Here is a 24,136-nt window from a genome sequence, read left to right as displayed (position 1 = left end):
TTTTGGAGATGTGAGAGAGTCTAGGCTTAGCTAGACCAGTGTTCCCCAAACTGTTTTCATTATCACCCCTATGGAGCCTTGTCAGATACTTCTTTCTCCCCATGACATTACTGTAGATCAGCATATCTCAGGGCCAGGAGCCACTGTAATAGCTAAGATTTTTCCCCCCACATACCTCTGCCCCTCCCCACCCACTTCCACCTAAGAAAACACCTTGGGGGCAATATCATCTGTTAAAAATACATGAGCTCAAACAACAAGTTTCTACTGTACAGCACAGGGAACTATATTCAATACCTTGTAGTAACTAATGGTTAAAAAATATGAAAACGAATATATGTGTGCTCCTACATGACTGAAGTATTGTGCTGTATACCAGAAATTGACACAACATTGTAAGCTGACTGTACTTCAATAAAAATATATTCCAAAAAAAGGACAAATGACAAAACAAACAAACAAAAAGAATACATGAGCTAGAAATCAGCAACTGAGGCCCCAGCCCTGGCATTCTTCCTTTGGGTGGTGACTGCGGATGCCCTGCCTCAGCACTGCATTTCTTGCCCCTGGTGGTAAATAAACTCCCATCCACCTCTGAAATCAAACCTTAAGCCAGAAGCAATTTCACTCCTAGGTAACTACCCAAGAGAAATGAGTAACTATGTTCACCGAAAGATCAGTACAAGAATGCTCAAAGCAGCTTTAATCATAATAGCCCTGAACAAAACAATCTAAGGGATCAGCAATAAGAGAATACATAAATAAATTAGGATACATTCATACAATGGAATGTACCAGCAAAAAAAAGGAACAAACTACTGCCACACATAACGACATGGACAAGATGCAAAAACAATGTGAGTGACAGAAAACAGACACAGAAGAGCATAAACTGTATGATTCTGTATCTGTGAGGTTCAAGAACAGGCAAAACCAGTCCATGGTGACATTCAGAGTGGTAGTCATCTCTGAGAAGACTTAGAGGGGAATTTTCTTCTCTATCTTGATCTGACAGCTGTACTCAGGTTTAAATGTGTATACTTACATAAGAATTCTACCTATACACAAGATTTGTGCACTTAACTCTGTAAATTATAACTTAAAATTTAAAACAGGTCCTTGAAATCACCTAAAAAATAAAAAAAATCTACCAGAGGTGCCCAGTTAAGATGCAGATTTCAGGGTCCTTTCCATAGGCCTACTCACACTGGTCAACAGTTTTAGTAGAAGGTGTTCACTGGCTCTATTAGCTTCTTGGTACATGTTCTCATATCATAAACCTAAAGAACTTGGAATGAATGGAACAAATGTAGTAAAATGTTCCCTGGAAAGCTGTGAGAAATGCAACAGAAATAAACCCCCATGTACTATATGCTTAAATTGAATCAATGTGTAGGCAAATCAGCCCCTAGGAGTGAAGGCTGTAATATTAGAGGCAAGGAAAAAAGGTAAAGAAAGGGATCTTTAGATTAACCAGTTTCTAATTGCCACAGTTGAGTAGTCTGGTTGCATCCCATGCTAAATCACTGTGTGTGGAAGGCAGAGAATCATATCTGTACCTGAGTACTAGCTCCGCCTACTGAGCTGTGTGACTCTGGGTAAATTACTTAATAGCTCTGATCTTCAGTTCCTTCTCTGTAAAATGGAAATAACAGAATTAACTTCACGGGTTGTTGTAAGGATGTAAGGACAAGTAACTTATGGTGAAAAAGAATATGAAAAAGAACATATGTATGTTCATATATGACTGAAGCATTATGCTGTACGCCAAAAATTGACACACAGTATACTGATCGTACTTCAATTAAAAAAAATATATATATATACACACATACACACAAAAAGAATTTAAGGACACTGTACCATGTGTAGAGGAGGAAAAAAAATCTTCTTCCCTCTGCCCTCTTAGGTTCTCTACCCTCTTAGGTTCTCTACCTGGGGCCCTGTAAATTAGACTGACAAGACAGATTAACAAGAGAGAAACAGAAGTTTATTAATGCATGCATTACACATACACATGGGAGTACCCAGTGATGAATAACTCAAAGGGGTGGTAAGAACATGGGCTTAGGCAGCACCTTAACAAAAGAACAACACACTTTTAAAGAAGCGACAAGAAAAGGAGAAGGACTTTGAATTTCTGGGGTTGCAAATTGTGGGAAGGCAAATACATGGCGTAACTAATGAAAGATAAAGTCTTGTTAGTAAAGTTTGTTAAATAGATTCCTCTGGTGTCATCTCTGAGCTGTTAAGGGTCTAGAGGTATTTCCAATGACTTAACTTCTGTCCTTTCTGGTAGAGAGGGGAAGAGGACACATCTATGAATTTCAGTCCTGCTTTTAGGAAAATAGGGAGAAGACAGCTTTTCTTGTAGCTGCTTCTTCTCAATGGCCTGCAGTTCAAAATAATCCTTATGCCAAAGTTGCCTATTTTGTGGTGGCATATTCTGCTACCTTTCATACGCCTGACATGCTGAGGGAGCTTGTTAAGTGTGGCTTTCTCCAATCTTTCCAGAAGTCTAAGTTCTTGTTTGCACTAGCTTCAGCTCCTCGTTTGCACATTAAGTATTTATTGGGCATATTTCGTACCAAACACTGGGCGGGAGCCAGGTCTGGAAGGATGAATGAGATGTAGACACTCACAGGAGACGGAGTGGGTAGAAGGACCTGGGAGCATGGGAACTGGGGATACCCTGCACAGTGCAGGCACCCCAGTCTCCAGGGACGAGGAAAGGCTTCTCAGAGTTCCCCGAGCTGAGTTTAGCAGCATAAATGGAAGTTACCAGAAAGGCAAGCATGAGGACAAACAAAGGCCTGGAGTGAGGAGAGGATCTTGCTCTGTAAACTTTATGGGTTCTCTTTCATGGGATGCATTGATTCAAAAGCCAGTGTCCAGAGAGAGGTGGCCTGTGTGCCAGGCACTGCATGGGATGCTGTGAGGAGGATGACTGTGTCAGGAGTCAGGAGATTCACCATCTGCATCAAGCCCTCCCAAACTATGACTATGGTGGTAGAAAGCAGGGGAATGACTTACACCCATAATCTGTATTTGCCCTGTGCTGTGAACCAACTGCTTATCCACAGAGGGGAGGAAATGAGGTCTTGGGTGCTCTTACTATTTGCCCCCTGGACCTGGTAACAGTCTCCAACCATGGAGGGAGTCAGCAAGCAGTGCAGAGTGGCCCAGTCCAACCACCTCTATTACCCTCAAGTTACAGCATTTATGAGGTTCTGCTTCTTGAAAGTCAACTGCCAAGAAACACTCATGAGTGACAGAAATCACACGCCAATCTCTAGTAGGGCAGCGGTCTCTTTTTCCAGCTATCTCAGACAGAATCCAAAGGCCACCAAGTCACTGTGCCATAAATCCAACCTTTCAAGAAAACTTACATTTCTCTGTGAAACTGGGTAACTTCTCTAGGGCTGAGAAGGGGTTCACGCTCAGTGGCATGCCACTAAATGTTTAACATCGTCTCTTCAAGAGAAAAAAAAAAAAACAACCCTGATTTGTTTGCCCATTTCTCTGGTGTAAATACTCCCCCAATAACCAATTTCAACCTAGCAATGCTATGTCACTGAGTGTGGAGCTGGGCAGAGATGTGTACCATCAGCTCCCGCAAGCAGAAAGGAGCCTGCTCCAGCACACCACCAAGTCTTGCTCTCCGCAACCAGAAAGGTGACTTACCAGAATGATCTGCAAACGTTGCCTCAGTGATGAGTAACAGCTTATTCTTAAAAGCCAAAAAGCATTGTTTGAAACACCTTAGGGCACTAGAGTGACCTGCTCTCAGAGGGAGGCCCAGGGCTCTGCTCTTCTCTGGATCAGGCTACCTTCCACATCTGGCCCCACCCTTTCTCTGCCCCGTCACCTCCAACCCATCCATCCTTCCATTCTCAGCTTGAGTCACTTCCTCAAGGAAGTCTTCCCAATCCTCCTACCTTGAGCTATCAAAACCTGACCCACCTTCTCCATCCTGGGCATCATGGTTTGATGTTAATTGTCACCGATGTGATTATTTGACCTGTATCTCCTTCTCTCTAGTCTGACTTCCCAAAGCGCAGAGCATGGTCCCCATGAATCCCTTCCTAGCACAGAATAGGAGCTCAGTTTATACTGTGGGACAATGAAGTACACGATGTGAAGAAGAGACTAAACCAAAACAGCCCAGACTTGGGTGGAGCCAGAGCTCTCATCCAGGATCGCCCCACTGCGCTCTCTCCTGCACCCTCAGTCAGCTTCATGGCTTTCAGCATCAGTGTCAGTTTAGCCACAGGGTCATCATCCAGGAGAGGAAAGCATTTTCCAGCTCTAATGAGGAGGCCCTGTAGGCACAGGCCACCACTAGCCTTACCTGGCTTGTGCATTAATTAGACAAAGATCTCCCCTCTGGCCAGATGCAACCCCAAAGACCCTTTGATTTGCTACAGGATGCTCTTTGGTGAAGAAAAATACACCTCTTCCTCAGAGCACACGGCTTGGTGGGCAGCACTGGAAGTAAACTTAAGCACTTAGTCCAGCACCTTAATGCAGTGTACAAACTGAAGAGGTATGCACAGCAGCCCTGCTGGCTTGGCCTCCCCAGAAGCCAAGCTTGCCAAGATCTGGGAACAGAGAGTTCCAGGCAGAGGCAACAGTGGTGCAAAGTCCCTGAGGCAGGGCTGAGCTCAGGCATCGAGAAATAGGAGGAAGTCAGAAAGGGCAGCAGGGGTCAGAAGGGGAAGGACTTTGAGTTAAGTGAACATTTAAAATATATTTAAATGTTTGTTTAATTAAATCAAAGTCATAAAATTGGATAAAACAAGAATTTTTTTAAAAAAAAAGAATTTTCATTCTTTTTGTCATAATCTATTGACAATGAATGGAGAATAGACCCTGAGGGAAGGTACCAAGGTGGTCCCTCTATTACACACAATAGTTTGGGGACCAGGTCCCCTCTCAGGACATGCAAGCCTGAGTCAAATTGTATTGTGAACCCTCCTTCCTCCTTCTTTCCCTCCAGGTAAAATCAGGTTACAATAAGCATGAAAGATGGCCTTAACATTGTAACATTTATTGTTACATGTACCTATCCCCTTTCCCCTTCATTTGGAATCATTCCTTTCTCTAATCCAAACACGTGATTTGTTTGCCCATTTCTCTGGTGTAAATACTGTGTTCTTATAGACCCTGTTCTTGGCCTGAGGGAAAATGGGCCCTAACTAAACCAGCAGAATTCTTCCCTATGATTTTTAAAATATGGACCAGAGACCTGAGTAACTCCTTTCTGGTGCATTCATTTTCCTTTTTGGGAGTGAGTACTTATTATAAAACTGTGCTTAGGTATAAAGGATATAATGGTAATAAAAGGAAAGGACACAGCAGGGAGGGTATAGCTCAGTGACAGAGCACATGCTTAGCATGCACAAGGTCTGGGGTTCAATCCCTAGTATCTCCTCTAAAAATAAATAAACCTAATTATCTCTTCCTCCCCCAAAAATGTATATTAAAAAAAAAAGATTCCAAAGAAATGCAGTTTCTTTTCAAAAGAAAAAAAAGGACAGGACAGAGCCCTGCCTCCATGAAGCTTGCCAACTAGTAGGAAGGACAGATATGAGTCCCTTCCACTAGACTGTAAAATGACAAATGGGGACAGTTAGTACAAAGAAGAGGCTGGTAGTACTCTGAGAGCCTACGATGGAAGAACTGACCTGGTAACGTTGGTCAAGCCTGGCTTCCCTGAGGAAGTGATGGCTGAGCTGAGATCTAGGCACTGGGAGTGGCATGTGGAAGACCACGTGGCAGGAGAGAGGACAGCATGACTTGAGAAGAGGGAGAAGGGTGGAGTGGGGCCTGGTGCCAGATAAGAATGGAGGCACAGCAAAAGGTCACTATGTGTTAGGAATTGTGTTTGGTTCTAGTTATAGTAATAGTAAGACAGAAATTTATCATTTCTCACCTAAAAGTTCTAGATAGAAAGTAGGCATTTTTATCACAGGCTTCTGCCACAATTTTCTCTGCTGTTTACATCTTCAAGTTCTTCTCATATTCTCAAGATGACTGCTCTAGCACCAGCTATCACAACCACATTTCAGACAGAAGGAGGAGGAATACATCAGGGCAAAAACGGCAAAACTTCTAGCTGAGTCAGCTTTTTGTAAAGGATTTTCCCTAGAAGCCTCAACTTAATTACTTCCACGTATCTCTCCTTGTCCATTCCCTGACTGCATAGGGAAGCTGAAAAAAAGTAGTCTTTTCAGCGAGATACATTGCCACTTTCAACAACATGGGGATTTTGTTACCAAGAAAGAAGGAAAAAGTTTCAGATGCCTTTGAGATACCAAAGCATAGATGCCAGGTAGGCATTTGGATACATAGGCCTAGAGCTTAGAGAAAGGTCTGTGTTGGAGAATAAATACGGGAACCCTCTAAGTTCCCATATTAATTAGTTCCCAAAAGATTGTGATTGAAACTGTGGGCATGAATAAGATCTTTGGGGGAGGAAGTCAGAGGACCTATGAAAGAGCATCGAGGAACTCCAAAATTTGATGGCCAGCTAAGAGGCTGAGCCTGTCAAGACAGTGAAAGAGGGATGGAAGCTGGGAAATGAGGCTGTGGCACCACCATGGTGGGGACGACCCCTACCTGCAGAGAGAGAGGAGAGAGCCTCTCTACAGTCAGCCAGAGACAAGGCTTGTGGCGGAGGGGGGGATGAGGGAGGGTTTTCCTGGTTCCTTCATATCTGATACCCTCCCTGCCCTTCCTGTGGCTGAGTTGTTGAGCCCTTTTTTTTTTTAACTGTTACATGAGCCTTCTGATAAATCTCCTCTTGTCAAAGTCATTTTGAGTTTATTTCTTTATAGTTTACTAATATAGGCCAGTTGAGGCCCAGGGAAAACAACTCCATCTACTGGCTCATGTTAAAAGAGGAAGCAGCTGCTGACTGTAGATGAGCCTCAGGTCTTCTCGGCACTTGTGCTGCACCCACTTTGGGGTGAGTCCTAAATTTGTGTCTTCCCCTAAGACTGCATAGCTCCTAAAAGCTCCGTCTGTTTGAATGAATAAATGTATGTGGAATGTGAACCACCGTGCACGCTCATTGTACAAGTACTCCCGGAGCCACCGACTTGGTCACAGTTGGAGTCATTTAGTCATTTGCTTGGACAGAGTTGAGTCTGTTTAGTTGTTCACTTCCCTTCTTCCCCTCCTCCAATCAATCACTCTCAATGACCCCCAAGACAGAAGCACCACATCATACATTTTCTAGCTTCTGTGACAAGCAGACCCAATGGCAAGAGAGAAACAAGCTTTTTCTCTTTAAGGTTGAAGGCTCATTGGTGATGACTATGTTTCTGATCACAGTATGTATCTGAAAGGCAGGGACAGCCTATGTCCCAGTGGGGAAAAAAAAGTGTTATTTTCAAGATGATGAATCAATTATCTATACAATAATTCAATAAGCAGAAGTTCTTAACCAAGCTCTCTATCCATGTACCTGAGAGAAAAAGCAAAATCAGATCTGGCCAAGTGCAACGAGTTTTTAGTAGTGGGGAAAGGGCCAGGAAAATTACTGTCTATTTTTTGATGAGGGGTAGGGAATGGTTTGAGTAGAGATGCCTGGTTGATAAACCATATCCAATTTCCACATGACTCTGCATTCCTTAGGTAGTGGTATAAACATGGGTATGACACACACACGTCTTCTCTACTCAGGCAACTAACTAATCCAACATTTTCCCATTCACCTTGGGCATCACTGCCATATGCTTCTCCAAAGCTCTTTTTCAAATCCAACCAACTAAACACTCACAAACCATCAGCTTTACCAGTGTTGGAAATAAACATGGAAAATAACTCTCAGTCCTCATCCTTTTACAAGAGGTCTTGGAATAGGCATTTTAACTCAAGCCAGTCTCAGTAGCTAAAAATATTACTCATCCTTGTCTACTCTCTTGAGAAGGCAATAGGCAACTGAGATGAAACAGGAAAAGAGAGCATTTTATTGAAGGGTGATATACCGTACTTTTCAAACTGCAATATATTTATTCTAGGAAAAATTAGTCATGAAAAATGTTAGATTTCTCATAGTCTCAAATTTTAATCTAATTGGTAGGTAATTGTAAGATTATCTAGTCTTGGAAAGTCCAATCACCAAGCTCCAAGCTTGAGTGTACTGTCCACATAGTTTACCACTTTGAAATCTTTGTTGCAAAGTTTATGGCATTATACCCTTTCAGGTTTCCGCCTTAAGGAATATGAAGCTGTTTGTTCCACATCGGTCACTGAATTAAAGAACACTCAGCTAACTCTGAATATATTAGCCAACTTACTCCTTGAGTCAACCTGAGTAATTTTCACTTATGTCATTAATAATTGGAGAGGGGGAAAAAACATTTAAAATTAGTATAGTTAGTTATAATGTATCAACTTCTGATGTACAAAATAATGTTTCAGTCATACATATACATACATATATTCGTTTTCATATTCTTGGGAAAAGAATTTCTAAAATGTGCAACTTTTAAGAACCTAAGTCATTCCCCACAAGAAAAGTAAGAGTTTAGTGATTCATACTAACTCTTCTAGGCCAAAAAGATGCCTCCACTTGTATGACTAGGTAGTCCCTTATGTACTACCTCCTCATTCCCGGGGGGGTACAGGTTGGGCCTCTACCCCAAAATGTCTCCCTCCACCCACCCTACTTGTTAGGGTGCTCAAAACTTGTTGGCCCCTCCTCCATTTAAGTGAAAATTCCCCTTAGAAGAGCAATACCTCTACCTTAATCTGATTTACAGAGGGGAGCAGACGGGGGAGGGCAGGCTTTCTTTAAGACTTCCACTCAGACTCCATACTAAATATAAAATCACTGCCTTAATCTACTTTTTTCTCCTGGGGTCTCCAAATCATCGCTAGGAGGAAGTTTGGAAAATATCTCAAAGGCAGTGTTTTGTCAGTTAAGGGCAGAGATACTGGGTTTTGTTGGGATCTGCTACACACTAGCTGGGTGACCCTAGGCAATTTATTTTAATCTCTCAGTGCCTGTTTCCACATCTGCAAAATGGGGATAATAATGGTAGCCACTTTATATACCCAAGTTTGAACTAGGATGAGAATGATAATCTCTCTTCATTCTTCTCTTCTCTGATCTACTGAGAGTGACTTATTTTCGGTTCCCTAAAACTCTCTCTCATTTGACATGAGCCTTCTAGAACACTATTCTTTCTTCTTGGGACAACCCCTCCAATTTCATCCCCTCCACCTTCACCTAACACACTCAGGTTTTACCTTAGATATTACTTTTTCCTGGAAACTGTCCCTGATCAGCCACTCCCAAGTCTGGGGTGAGTGTATGTGAAAATATTCCTACCATACCCCACATTTCTCATATCCAAAACCTAACATATTGAATTGTAAGTGCCAGATTTGACTATATTCCCTGAGGACAGGCACTGCATCTATTGTGTCTGAGGACTGAGCACACAGTTTTGATAAATATTTGTTGAATTAATGAATGAACCAATAGACAGATGGATGAAAGTTAGACAAAGCTTACTAATACCAACATACGGAAATTCCTATAGACATTTTAGTGGAGAGGGTATAAGAATGGAATTACCCAGAGAAAGGACCTTTGCCATCAAATACAGATTTAGTGCTTAGCTGTTATTTACTTGTCTTTTAAAAACTGATGACATTTGATGCCAACAGCTCAAAAACCATTTATTGTTTCATTTAACTTTATCTCCACAGATGCAGTAATACTATATTATCAGGATAACAAGACCAATAAGTTTCTTTTAGGTATTTCTTTTTTTATTTTAGCAGAGGACAAACAGGAAGGAAAAACAGGAATTGAATCCCCTAGCATGTAGTCATGTGTCTCTGTTTCTCAGAGCCTCAGTTACAGTGAAGAGGTGAATGACATTTAGACATTAAGCTAGTGACTTTGGGTCTCAGTCTCTGGTGAAATAGGGTATTTCCATTTGGTAATCACTGCTCTAAAAATGGCAAAAGTGTGTCGTCATTCTGCTGAACATAACTCCAGCCCAAAGGAATTTCCCTGGGAGCCCTGCTTCAGCCATCTCCCTGGCCCCTGGGAAGTGTTGGTCTGATTTCTGCCCAGTTCTGAAGGTGAGGTCATCACCATCACCCTTGCTATTCAGGGCACTGTCCCAGGCACTGAGAAACAGAAGGGTAGGAGGTGGACATGGTGCCCATCCAGGATGGAGCAGAGGGGAGCCAAAGACACACACAGCCAGGGAAGGGAGCGAGCCTTTGCTCATGGAATAGGCGATGGGACAGGCCAAGAAGCACATGAGGCAGCAGAAGAGATGGCCAAACTGACAAGTTAACAGTGAAGCGGAGGCAGCAGGTGAGGCAGAAGGGTCCTGGTGAAGCAGGGCAGAATGAATGCATTTGTAGGGAGGAGGGACTGAGCTCCATGAGAGAGAGAAGGGGGACAGTTAAAGGAGTAAAGTTCAGTGAGAGAAGGAGGAGATCGAGATCAAGATGGAGGAGGAAACTTTGGGTTGAAAGATCCTGTCTTCTTCCCAGACCCAGGAATCAAGACAGAGACATATTTTCAGTGGAGAAGATAGAAGTAAAAGGAGTTCATCCCAGAGATGGGCAGTGCTAGGATCAAATGCCTGCACTGTGACTTGGAGGAAGTTAGAGGCCCCTTTGAGCTCTGGTTTCATCATCTGCAAGGCAGGATCATGGACACTGACCTTACAGATGAAGCGTGCCGTGCGTACTGCACCAGCCCAGTGCCCGTGGCTGCTACATGAACGACACCAGCTCTGATTACTTTGTTACTCATCTCTGGAAAGCACGAGGCAAGGGCATCTGCAGAAGGGAAACGGGGAGAGAATGGTGTGGGGCCTTGGGGGAAGTGAGTAGCCATGGGAATAAGAGACACAGTTAGAAGGGGACTAGAAGGAAGGCCAAAAGGCAGTGAGGACCAGCTGAGATCAGAGGGTAGGAATTTGGGGCAGTCCACTGGCATCGTTGGGACTTGAGCTAGAAGAGCTCAGCAGCCTGGGAGTGGGATCAGCATTTTCAAGGTGTGGACGTTTCCAGGCACTGCCTCCACGCCTTGTCAAGGGAAATGACAGATTCTGTTCTAATTTTAGGGAAGCTGGTCTCTTGATCAGGATTTGCACAATAAAGCACCACTCCAGGGCCTCTGATTCTCCTGCAGTGTTGAGGCTACTATAGGAGGGACTCCCTATTTCTGAAAATCAGTGCTGGAACCTGGTTTTCCCCATTGTTTTAGTTTGAGCCACTGTCCTAACAGCCTTTGCATGTGTGTTAGGAGGGGGTTGGGGGAGTAGTTACTAAAGAAAGAAGAGCCAGATACGTGACAAACAATGGTTTATGGGAGAGACCAAACTAAAAAATGCCTTTAAGAAGTTACCTGAGAACCCTCCTACACTGTTGATGGGAATTTAATTTGGTGCAGCCTCTGTGGAAAACAGTATGGAGAGTACTTAAACTAAAAAGAGAGTTACTATATGATCTAGCAATCCCACTCTTAGGCATATAGCCAGAGAAAAAGTCTAATTTGAAAAGATACATGCACCCCATTGTTCACAGCAGCACTATTTATAATAGGCAAGACATGGAAGTAACCTAAATGTCAATTGATAGATGACTGGATAAAGAAGTTGTGGTATATTTATACAACAGCATACTACTTAGCCATAAAAAAGAATAAAATAATGTCATTTGCAGCAACATGACCTAGACCTAGACCTAGACCTAGAGATTATCATACTAACTGAAGTAAGTTAGAGAAAGACCAGTATCTATCATGTAACTTACATGTGGAATCTAAAACAATGAGACAAATGAACTCATTTACAAAACAGAAAGAGACTCACAGACACAGAAAACAAACTTACGGTTTTCAACGGGGAAAGGATGGGGGGATGAGGAATAAATTAAGAGTTTGGAATTAGTATATACAAACTACTATATATAAAATAAATAACAAGGTCCTACTGTATAGCACAGGGAACTACATTCAGTATCTTGTAATACTGGACTAGTAAAGAATATGAAAAAGAATATACATATGCATAGCTGAATGGCTATGCTGTGTATCTGAAACTAACACAACACTGTGAATCAACTATACTTCTATGAAAAAATAATTTTTAAAAAGTTACCTTATACTGTTTGTTGATCATTTCATTTTGACAACCTGAGTTGTCAGTGACCAGAAATGGAAGGCATCTCTACAACAGGATTTGTCACCACCAGCACTACTGACCTGTAGGGCAGACGGTTCTCTGTTGCAGAGGGCTGTCCAGTGTATTGTAGGCCATTAAGCGACCCCCACCCCCAGCCTCTACCTACTAGATGCCAGGAGCAAGCAGCCCTCCCCACCCCAACCCACCCATGACAACCAAAAATGTCTCCAGAAATTGCCAAACCTCTACTGGAAGAAAATTTAGCCAAGTTGAGTCTCTACTCTAGGACAATGATAATCCTTGCAGAAAAATGTTCTGGGATCTATCTACATTTCATCGCTTTGATCTCAGCTGTGGTGATCTCTTCCCACCCCTCACCGCTCCACACCTCCCCACCACCACCACCTCAGCAGGTCTCTGAGGACCTTTTTCCTCATGATCAAAGTCCTTAGTTGTTGTATCACCTTATCTGACAGGCAGAGCTAAAAGAGTGTAAAAAAGTAAATCTGAAAAGAGCTACAGAAATAGAGAGGCATTTTGTCAGGAGCAGTTCCAGTTTTGTAGAGCCTGAAACCTACACAATTCCTGAAGCCCATTTTAGGAACACTAATGCAAAATTATAAACACAAAATTGCTAGGGTCCCTCTCCGGGCTTTAGAAGATGCTGGGGATAAGCCAGGGGCCACAAATCTCAGGCTTCATTAGTTTCACCTGAACCCACTTCTACACAACCTGCCGACCTGATTCTTTACACAATTCTCTTCTCTTGCCTGAATATTTTTCCCCCAGCATACTATGTTGGATAACTCCACATACAACATCCAATGTATTTTTCTCTTGTAAACAAATACTTAAAGACATTATCCCTTTGCTTCTTTTTATTCCTTGACAAGTTATTGAAGGTGGAACCCTACTGCTTTCTGCAAGAGAGGTGCGAAGTAGACCTGAGACTATTTAAAAGAAACCATCTAGATCTTAATTTCCTAGGCTATGTGGAAAATGAAATTGTTCTACTTATTAAAATAGCCTTTCTTCAAATTCTTGTGACTTACTAAAAATGACCATTAACATTTTCAGTTGGTTCCATTTTGGTTTTGGTCAGAGTTTCTTCTGAACTGAGTTTCACTGACAACTTTGGTGACATTTATCCTTCACTTCCTTTTTTTTTTTTTTTTTTCTGATGCCTTCTGGGACTGAGGCTAAGGGATGTGCCACTCTTGTTGGCACAACAGCTTCTCTGTTTGCAGAGGACTGGCTGAGACCCAGTGCTCCAGTAATGGCAATTAACCATGTTTGCCTTTTCAAAGCACTCTCATATATACTCCCTTTAATGTTATGTGTCAGAACCTCCTGTGAGTGTGACATAAGCCAGGCTTACCTGGGAATCCAACAATAAACAAGGCCCTCTCCTCACCCTAAAGAGGCTTACAGTCTAGTTGGAATGACACAGAAATACATACATACAATGACAATAATAGCGGTAATGGTAAATATAATTTGGTCTACTATGTTCCTACACTGTTCACTTTACAAAGGTTAACTCACAAAATATTGGGCAACATGTGATATGTTATAATGACAACTAATGTTATCTGAGGCCATATGAATTACAGCTGTGGTGGAGAGCGGCCAGGAGAGCTTTATGGAGCAGAAGGGATTTTAACTGAATTCCCGAAATCTGTTTTCTATCAGCAGAGATGCTCCAAAGTATCAGACAAGCACTTATTTCTTATCATATCACACAGTACCTGAGCTTACTTACAATTAAAAAAAAAATGCAGCCACAAGAGAATTGTTAAAACAAGAATTAAAACACAAAGACCACATGATGGAGAGGGGAAAGCTGTATCGGAGAACCTAGGCTAAGACTACTGCTTAGAACTGAGGTAAAATCTAAGTGTCTGGGCAACCTAGGTACATAACAAACAGGTTTCCAAACTTCAACTTCTTTCTCAAAAACAGACACAGGAAATCGACAGGATGAATCTTTATTTGAGGGGGATAAAAGGCAGTAGAAATTGTTTTCCACAGACACAGAAAAGCATCTGTTTCTTACACTCAAATTATCGTCCTGTGATGGCATTTCTCTGGGGAACTGGGAAGCTATGGTCCAAGAATGCACCTTTCTAGTGTCCTAATTCCTAGCAGACCCAGGGAGAGAGCTTAGAGCAGCACTTTTCAAACTCTAATGTGCATCCCAATAACCCGGGGATTCTAACTCATTCAGCTGGGTTGGGGCCTGAGGTTCTGCGTTTCTAACAGTCTTGAGCCGCCAGAGCTGACAGCAGTAGTTCTCAACCCTAAGCATCAGAACCACAGACAGATGGCTGACCCGCACCTCCGGAGTCTCTGACACAGAAGTTCTGAGGTAGGGCTCAAGAGTTTGCATTTTTCATTTTCAAACCACTTTATGGAAATATAATTGATATACAAAAGCCACAGATATTTAATGTACACAGCCTGATGAATTTGGAGATAAATATACATCCGTGGACCCATCACCACAACCTGTAACATAAACGTATCCATTATCTCCAAAAGCTTCCTCCTGCCCCCTTTATTATTAAATTCTTTGGTGATAGGAGTTTGCATGTCTAACAAATTCCCTAGCCGATACTCTTGCTGCTCCTCGCCCCGCTGCCCACCACACACACACACACACACCCACACACACACCACATTTTGAGAACCACTGACTTAGAACATCCCCCATGAATGTGACTGGTCCTTCCTGGGCTTTGCAGGAAAGTTGGGGGGACAGAGAATTCAAGATAAAACAACCAAGATGGGTCTTTCCAAACAGGTATTTTGTAAGCTTAAATGAAAAGGCACCCATACACTTTAGATAATGAAAATAAGGACAGCTAGCATTTGTTGACATTTTCTGTGCCCCAAACGAAGGGATCTGACTCACATTCTCTGGCTCGGCCTCCGGCAGGGGCAGCAGAACTGGTGCTTGCCGTGTAGCAGAGGAGCTGGAGGAGCCGAGCCCGTGTGCGTGCGGGATGTAGCCTTGCTGTGGTCTGCAGAGGTACCTGCATGCAAGGCCAAACCGGCCCCCAGGAAACACCTTTAGATCCGGACAAGCCGTCGCAGGAGGCCTGAGTTCTGCTTCACAGGACTTGCAGGAAACAACTATAAGAATCTGGGGGCAGGTGTTAACAATCATCTGTCTCAACCACAAGAGTACCTGAATATAGAACAGAGTTTATCAGCCCTGGCTCACATCAGAAGCACCTGGATGCCTGTGAGCCATCTGAGAAGAGACATTTTTAAAAGCCAGGGTTGAGAACTACTGGTATAGGTCTGATTTGGGGCAAGACAAATAGGGGAGGCAGAGGGCAAAACCCAAGCTTACCCAACAAAACACCTAGTCTCAGAATGATTCCCTTGAGTGTTCGCCAAATTGGCCAAATTGGTTTCCTGCTACTCTTTAGAGCAGTTCTCCAATTTCAGGACGCATCAGAATCACCTGAAAGGTTTGTTGAAGCAGATTACTGGGCCCACCCCCAGAGCACCCAATTCAGCAAATCTAGGGTGCATGTCAAACACATTCCCAGGTGATGCTAGTTCTGCAGGTTCCAGAAGCTTCGCTGCTTTTGCTCAGAGGCATGTCCTTGAAAGCCCTTCTTGCTGCCAGCCATCAGCCCATGGGGCCCTCCAGCCTTCCCTCCACCAGACGCCCCGTCCTCCCCACCGCGCTGAGGCACACCCGACACAGACACGGAGCTGGAGGTCTTTCCTCCCGGAGGGTGTGGCACCAACCACGGCAGAAGGCAGGGCGCACTCCAGAAAAAGCCCAAGCCAGGGCTTCCCCGCCAGGGATTCTGATTTAATTAGTCTGGGATGGGAACTACGCGGCAGTTTTGTTTTTTAATTAGAGTAGAATACATACACCCAAAAAGTGCACAAAGCAAAAGTACAGCTCAGTGAATTATCCAAAATATGTCTTTTTTATTCGTATAATAACCATTATTGTGGTAAACACACTCGCACACACAAACATCACCAGCAGCCCAGAAGCCATTCTTGTGCCCTCCTTGTAGTGTCTACTCATTCCCTCTTCTCCAAAGAAAACTCCTCTCCTGGCTTCTGACACCACAGAGATTTAAGATTTTCCTGATATTCCTGATTTTATGATATCTCATGTTTTGAGGGCAATCTTTTATGTCAGGTTCCTTTCACTGAACATTATAATTATGAGGTTTATCCATGTGGTTGTAGCCATATTTTGCAAGCTTTAAAACTGTTCGGTATTCCATTATACATAATAGGCCAGTTTATTATCTATTCTACTGTTAACGGGCGTTTGAGTTGTTTATAGTTTGAGCAACTACAAATACCACTGTTGCAAACATCCTTGTACATTTCCCTTGACGCACCAGTGTACACATTTCTCTTGGGTATAAACCTAAGCATGGAAACGCTGCATCACAGGGAGGTATTGGTTTAACTTCAACAGACGCTGCCAAACTGCTTTCCAAAGTGGTTGTACCAATTTACACTCCCATCAGTAACGCCTGTGAGTTCCATTTTTCCCATGTCCTAGCATAAGAACAGTATTTGTAAAAGCTCCACAGGGGCTCTGCTGTGCACCAGGTTGAGACCCACTGATGCCATCATATGTGACACGCTTTGGAAATGGCACATGATCTCACACATGGCAGGAATACCGGGGGTAGGGGATGTAATGGGATGTTTTCACAACCACTCAAGAAGCAAAGAGGACAGATATTTTTCTTCCTCATTTGTTAATGAGGACACTAAGACTCAAAGTTCATTGACTTGCTAGAAGTAACACAGCCATATACAGACAGACATGACTAAAACCCAGGACTCTTGATTTCCACCCCTTTGTATGTTCCAATATATACCTTAAAATTATTCATTAGATGTCTAATGTACAGCGGTTTGGGGAAAAACACATGCCAAGGTACCTCCTCTGTTGTCTCTTGTCCTGAAGTTTAGGAAAGAAGAGAAGGCAGAATGACTCAGACTCTCCCCACGACTGAAGTCTCTGGTCATGGCCGTGAGAAGCACAGAGACTCTTCCTCAGGCAGGGATGTAAAACAGTAAATGTGCCCTTTCAGTGCCCAGGAACCCCCACACCCAGAAGAGTAATCAGTGCACCCAGAGGCAAGATGGCCTGAGTGTCCCTCAGACAGACTGAGCTCTGACTCAGCTCTTCTCTGTCCTTGCTGGGTGACCTTGGACAAGGGACTTAGTCTCTCTGAGCCTCAATTTCCTTGCTAATAAAATGAGAACCATAATATATGTCTCATGTTTTAAGTAATGAATAGCATATATAAAAACCTAACACACATAAGCATTCAATACAATGTAGATCTTCCCAACATTACCAGATAGAGCCCCTCAACCCTGTACCTTCCGCTTTTCCCTCTCCACTGGACCTTCTCCATCAATGTACAAAGGTGGTTATTTCTCTTATCCTTAAAAACCTGTCTCAACCCTGCTTCCTCCTCTAGCTTGAGCCCCATTTCTCTCTCCATTTACAACTCATGGCCTTCGATGCACTGTTTGTACTCATTAGCTGCAATTCCTCCTCTTTATTTGTCCTTGAACCTTTCCAACAAGACTTTCACCACCACCGCTCCACTGACAGGACTCTTGTCAAGGTCATCAGTGACCCTGACTTTGGAGGGTCAATCACTCCGTCCTCCTTGATAGACCTTCTTCACTTGGCTTCCAGGTCAGGCATCACACCACACTCCTCCCACTCTCCTCCTGTCCCACTGACTGGGCCTTCTATCTTGTCTGCTTGTTTTAGTTCATCTTCCCAGTCATAAACACTAGACTGTTTCACGACCCATGTCTTGGACTTCTCTTTTCCATCTACTGTCATTTCCTCCAAAATTCCATCATCTCTTGGCTTTAAATACCATCTCTTTATTGATGGCTCCCAAAATTTTATCTCCAGCCCCAACCCCACCCCTGATTTCCAAACTCGTATCTCTGACTGCTGACTTGGGCTCTCGCACTTGGATGTCTAACAGGGATCTAGAATGTAAATTTTCACAACTGAATTCACGATCTTCTCCCCAACGTGCACCCCTGAAGTCTTCCCTCTCAATTCATAGCAATTCCCTTTTTCGAGCTGCTCAAGTGAAAAACCTTGACGTTCTATTTGACCCCTTTCTCTTCCTCATACCCCACAACCAATCCATTAGCAAATCTTTCTGACTCTATTTTTAAAATATACCCAGAATCTCACAACTCCTCACCATCTCTATTACAACTACCCAGGTCTAAGATACTTTCTTCTCTTTCTGGGGTTATTTCAATAGCCTCCTAATTGGTTTCACCCTTGTTCTTCACTGCTCACTCATTCTCAGCACAGCAGCAAGTGATCCTGTTAAAATGCAAATCAGATCATGTCACTCCCAGGCTGAAACCATACAGTGGCTTCTCATCTTGTTCAGAGTACATCAAAGTGCTTAAAAAGGCCCTCCATGATCCCCCACCCACACACCCACACCTTTCTGACCTCATCTACTCTTTTCTGTGCTCATCCTGTTTTTGAGTCAGTCATCCTGGCCTGCTTGTTGATCCCTAAACTTGCTGGGCATGCTCCTGGCTCTGGCCTTTGCATGCTCTTCTCTGCCCTGAGAGTGCTTCTGCCTCAGATATCCTCTGGCCTCTTCTCCATCTCCTCAATGAGGCCTTCCCTGGCCACCCTCCACTATACTCCACTCGTCTTTATTTCCTCCCTAGCACTTCTCACCACCAAACACAACATCCACACACCTTATTGTCATCATTGTTCATTGCATGTTCTCCCCAGCAGAATGTACATGGCCTGAGGGCAGGATTTCTGTCATTTCAGTTCACCCCAGTTTCTCCAGCACCTGGATCAGTGCTTGTTATAACACAAGCTCGGTAAATATTTAATATTGAATGAAGTAGTCCCTACTCGCAAATGAAAAACAAAACAAACAGCCTTGGTGAAAGAGATCCTGGGGGAAATCCCCAGGAGTGCTTTGGCCTGAGAGAAATACAACTTATTGAAGGGGGAAATAGTTTTGGTTTTCCCCTTTATTTCTGAAAGTTCTATTTAACAAAGCCTCACCATGTCTGCCCCTATAATCCCTTTCTAATCTTTAATATGCCTCAATGAGAACAGAGAAAAGAGAGGAGAGTGGGAGCCTGGGGGAGTGGTGGGAAAGGGAGAGGAGAAGAAGACAGATGAAGGGTAGACGCCTCGGGGATGTGCGACTCACAAGAACTGGACTACAGGCTTTCTGCCCCAACCAGGCCCCCAGGCAGGTTTCCTGTGTGTCTTTGCTCCCTGGTCCCTCCCAGGCTCATCATCCTCCAACCAAAGAATCATTCTGGCTGGTTACATCACCAAAGGAGCTTCCATTTGGTTGTATCACAGCCTCCCCATTTAAAATTTCCATCAAACAATGGCATGAGTTAAGAAAGAATAAAGAGCTAATTACAGCCAGTGTAAGTACTATTCCACCCCCTAGAAGTGGGAGAGGGTAGATAGGACGCCCACTGCCCCACTGCCTGATAGGGAGGGGACGCTTTGCTTTCCGTAATTGCACACCTGAGTGTTAACAGAATGGCCACCCGCCATTCTCCAGCAGGACCAGCTGGCAAAGGCAGATGAGGCAGCCGCTCACCAGGCATGATTTGAGGCTCACCAAAGACTGTTGCACCCCTCACCTGCTGCAGCCTTTGCCCTGCTCTGCTTCGGACCGCTCTCCCCGGGGTCAGGGTGCTGTGTCTCTGGGGGGGCCTATCAAAGCCCCAGATGTCCTGCAGAAGGCGAAGTCCCACCCAAGACAGTCATATACACTTGCCAGGGCAAAAGTGCAAATGGAGGCCTACAGAATATGTGTTTAAATATTTAAAAGTTATCAATCAAGCCAACAAACTAACCAAGTATGCTGTATCCTCCTACCCTGACAACAACCTGGAAGGCTGGGTTCACATTAGAATTTTCAGCTTCTGTGGATTTCTCCACCCAAAGTGGTGGCACACAGAGGGCCAGCTCCTGGCCTCCAGCCCAGGTCCAGCCTCCCTTCTCCCCCAACCCGGGCTCCATCCCACACCACAGGGCCTCCTGCACATGCATGTGGACACGCCAGTGTGTACCACCAAGCTCTGTTCACCTCCCCAGACAGCTGCCCCATGGCCATCTTGGGCTTCGGGGGGACACACCAGAGATACAGTCTGCCCTCAAGAGGATCAATACTGGGAACAGGCCTGAAGGACGGTTGGGGCTCTTTGGGGTCCCAGGCTCCCAGAATGTGCTCTAGAAGGAGAAGATGGGCTCTGGGAAGGGACAAGAGGGCTTGTCCCCTTCACTCCACCGAGACGGAGGAGCAGGAGCAGGAGCAGCCCTCAAAAGTACTGGGCTCAGCATGGGGGCCCCTCTCGCTTGGGACTAAAGGCTGCGCTTCCCAGTTCTAGGGAAGCAGAGGACAGAAGTCCCAAGAGAGGGAAAAGGATGGAACATGGGGCAGGAATGAGATGCTTCCTGGGGAAGGGCTCAGAGTGAGGACTCCCTGGACAGCAAGCCAGCCAGCCCATGAGACAGGGAAAAGAAAGTTAGAACAGAAGGAATGAGAAAGGAAGGGAGTAGAAAGGGAAAAGGTACTGAAACAAACCTACTTTATAACTAACCTCGGGTATATTTTATTTATGTAAGTATGATATATTTTTTATTAAACTATTGATCATCCCCCCTAGTTCACAGCACATTATCATCATTATTATATTACCGGGTGGTAAAAGGCCACTCTTATTTTATCAGTGAATTTATTTCCTTTTATTTCCACTTCTCACTCCACCCTTCTCCATCTCCATTGGCAATCATTATACTGTATTAAAGAGAGGGCCATTCTGGTTCCTCTCTCTTCCTCTCTGGGTGAGACAGCCCCATGTCTCAGCCATGCCTGAACCAGGGGATTTTTCTTCTGCACAGACCTGCTATGTCTCTTTGAAGTGATCGTGCATCTTCCATGCCCAGTGCAAGACCTAGTCAGCTCCCTCACAGACCTCAGGACAGAACCACATTAAATCTGTCACAAAACCCTGTTAACCCTAGGGTGGACTTTTGCAAAGATCACTCCACTGTGGACTCCATACAGAGGAAAGGCCAAAATCTTATTAAAAGTTATTTATATGTCCCTTTTGTGTTTGGTGGTTATCATGTTGTTTTGAAGCCTATTACATTCCAGTGTAATATTTTATCTGCTAAAAAAGAGCTTGGCATAAATGTTATGTGGTCAATAGAGTAATGTTGCTATACTAACTTATTCTCAGGAAACAGCCTGTTCTAAGTTTTTGGTGACCACATGGATAGCACTTTTGATCATCATACCTTCTCTTGCATAAGCCAGTTATTTCCTCTGTCTAATCATTTCCTAATAAGTCTATATTGTCTTTTCACTTACCTTTGAATACTAAAAATGGGGAGGTATAAACTTAAAATTACTGATTAATTGAGTCCTAATTATAGTATTCAAAGTTTAGACTTTTAAAATTTGGCTGTTTGATGGAATTGGGGTGTGGGTGTGTGTGTGTTTAAAAAATAACTTACAGATCTAAATTATCTAGGGCCAATTTAAAATAAACTTTTAGCATCAATCCTAATTTTTTCTTTCAATAGCAGATTAAAATCTTAATATAAACTAAATATACCTTGGTAATATTATGTTTTTGTTTATGGAATTTGATTAATGTTACAGGAAAACAAACACATTAAGAAGGAAAACAAAGAGACCTATGAGATCCTTAGGCCAAACATTCTCAAGTCCACTTATTTTTGGTTTTCCAGATACATAAGCATTTGATAAATTGTGTATGAAACTGGAAGAGTATGGTATAGCAGGGGGAAAGGTTATGATTAAAAAGTCTCTGATGGTAATATTTCTACAATGTCAGAGTTGGAAATAATTTAATTGAAAAAAGTAAGATATGGTAAATAACGGTTAAGTCAATGGTTATAAAAACTGTCTAAAGGCCAGCTCTTAGAGAATACGGTCTCTGAGACTAGTGATAGACAGCAGGGAGAGACCACTACTGGTCCAGTAAGACATTCTCCCATCCTGAGAGTCAGAGGCTGATCTGTGCATCTAAAGTGTGGGTCCCCAGGGAACTCAGGGGTTGTCACTAAGGGAGGGTTAGGACCATTGAATCTTGGTCATCTTACAGATCAGAATTTAAATACTTGTTGCTAAAAATAATAGGAGCTGCCAAAATAAGGCAAAGTCTTGAAGTAAAGAATAGCCTTTGTTTTTTCTGCCCCAAGGGGTTTTTGGAGCTATCCCTGAATTTGTAGCCAGAAGCTTTCCGCTTTGAGCCCTGGCTCTGCAGGTGACTAAGTGACCTATCAGCCTTTATTCCTCCCTCTTGGGTACCAGCATCCTTCCATCCAGGGCTGCTGTCAGCTCACACTGCATCTTTGAGCAAATTAGGAAAAGGTGCTCCCAACAGACAGGCAGAGAGCCCTGCACCCAAGGCACCGGCCTGGAGGGTGTGGTATAGGCTACTTACCTCTGTCACAACCTCACAAGCACAGATGTCTGCCCTTCGCCATCAGTTTTCAAACAAGCTTTGTCCCCCTTAAGATACTCTCCTCCTGGACACCTCCCAGTGACTGACTACTCCAAAGCTTGGTTCCCCTTCCCATCTTTCAGTAAGGTTACCAGTGGGATCCAAGTGCCTAAAACTAAGGGACAGTTTCTGGTCCTTATTTTACTAGGCTCCTCAGGAGCTTGGACCCTGATGATCACTCTCTTCTTAAAACGCTCTTTCTCTGGCCTCTGTGGCACTACACGCTCCCTAGTTCTTCTCCCTACTCTCTGGACTCCTCTCAGTTTCTGTGGCTGGGGTTTCCTCCTTGAAACCATGCTTAAATATGAGCCTCAGTCCTGACCTTCCTCTCTTCCCATTCTAGACTCATTGGTGCCAATAACTCAAATCCTATCCCACAGCCAAGGAAAACCTACTCCTCCATCCTCACATACTCCCCAAGAAGGAATGGTACTGGAGTACCTCACCTGTCTGTCTCCACAATTTACCACTCTTCTCCAAAGAGCAAGTAAATCAGCTGACTGGGAAGGCTGGGGAAAGGCTGCACTAGCTCCTGTGACCATACTGCTGAATCTGGTAATCTCCCCAGCAGACCTGGAGCAAGCAGCTGGTGGCGGGGTGGGGATTAAGTCAGGGGGAAGGTGTCAGGAAACCCAGTGGTGGCTGCAGATTCCCAGCTGCATTTTTCCAATTCTACTTTATCAGCAATAAAGCTGATATACTGATCCCTAAGCAGTGGCCTGATCCTACTTCTCAGTTGGTTCTGAACCCAGAAGAGGGGGATTTGATTTGTTTCCCCCCGACCCCCAAACCATGGCCTACAAACCAGGAGAGCTTAAGAAGCAGGAGCAACGATCAGGCTTTGGAGACTTTAAGATCTATCCAGAGGGAGGGATGCTTCAGGTGTGGCAGGCAGATGTGTCAACACCTTAGTAAGCACTTGAGTTCTAGGTCCTCCACTGCTTTAGGACACACAGCAGTTCAATGAGACTGGTGTCACAGGACCTCAGCAAACCCAGGCCTCAGTGTACACAGGCTGTGCAGGCTTTTGCAACTTTAGATCTAAGCAGATACACCCAACAAAGGGATTAGATGCTACTTTCAGTCACTTAAAACATGCAGAGCTTCAGTTAACCAATTCTTCAGGCATTAGTGGTTGGGAAAATTTGTTGCTACTCCTACCAAATCTCTCAGGTAGGAACAGCCCAAAGGAAGCTAAGTTTCACATGAAACTTCCTGTAAAGGGAGCTGAGATCCATCTGGGCAAAGAGCTGTGGTTGTCAAACTCTCATATTCATAAGAATCACCTAATGAGCTTATTAAAATAGTTTTCTGGGCTCCCATCACCTGACCCAGTAGGTCTGGGGTAAAGCCTATAAATTTTCATTTTCTTGTTAGTT

At 43.8% G+C, this 24,136-nt stretch overlaps 1 long non-coding RNA gene across 2 annotated transcripts in view; it reads right to left on the bottom strand.

Annotated features, from left to right (window-relative positions):
* Positions 1–24,136, bottom strand: part of LOC105097238 (uncharacterized) — a 71,038-nt gene that overhangs the window by 26,066 nt on the left and 20,836 nt on the right. Inside the window, exon 3 of one of the 2 annotated variants that reach the window (XR_010384172.1) lies at positions 12,147–12,250. The exons of the other annotated variant lie outside the window; for it this stretch is intronic. This is a non-coding gene — a long non-coding RNA (uncharacterized LOC105097238). The remainder of the gene's footprint in view (positions 1–12,146; positions 12,251–24,136) is intronic. 2 annotated transcript variants of the gene reach the window in all.

The sequence above is a fragment of the Camelus dromedarius genome, chromosome 15, assembly GCF_036321535.1.
Source record: "Camelus dromedarius isolate mCamDro1 chromosome 15, mCamDro1.pat, whole genome shotgun sequence".
NCBI classification, from domain to species: domain Eukaryota; kingdom Metazoa; phylum Chordata; class Mammalia; order Artiodactyla; family Camelidae; genus Camelus; species Camelus dromedarius.
This window is presented reverse-complemented; position numbering and strand designations above follow the sequence as displayed.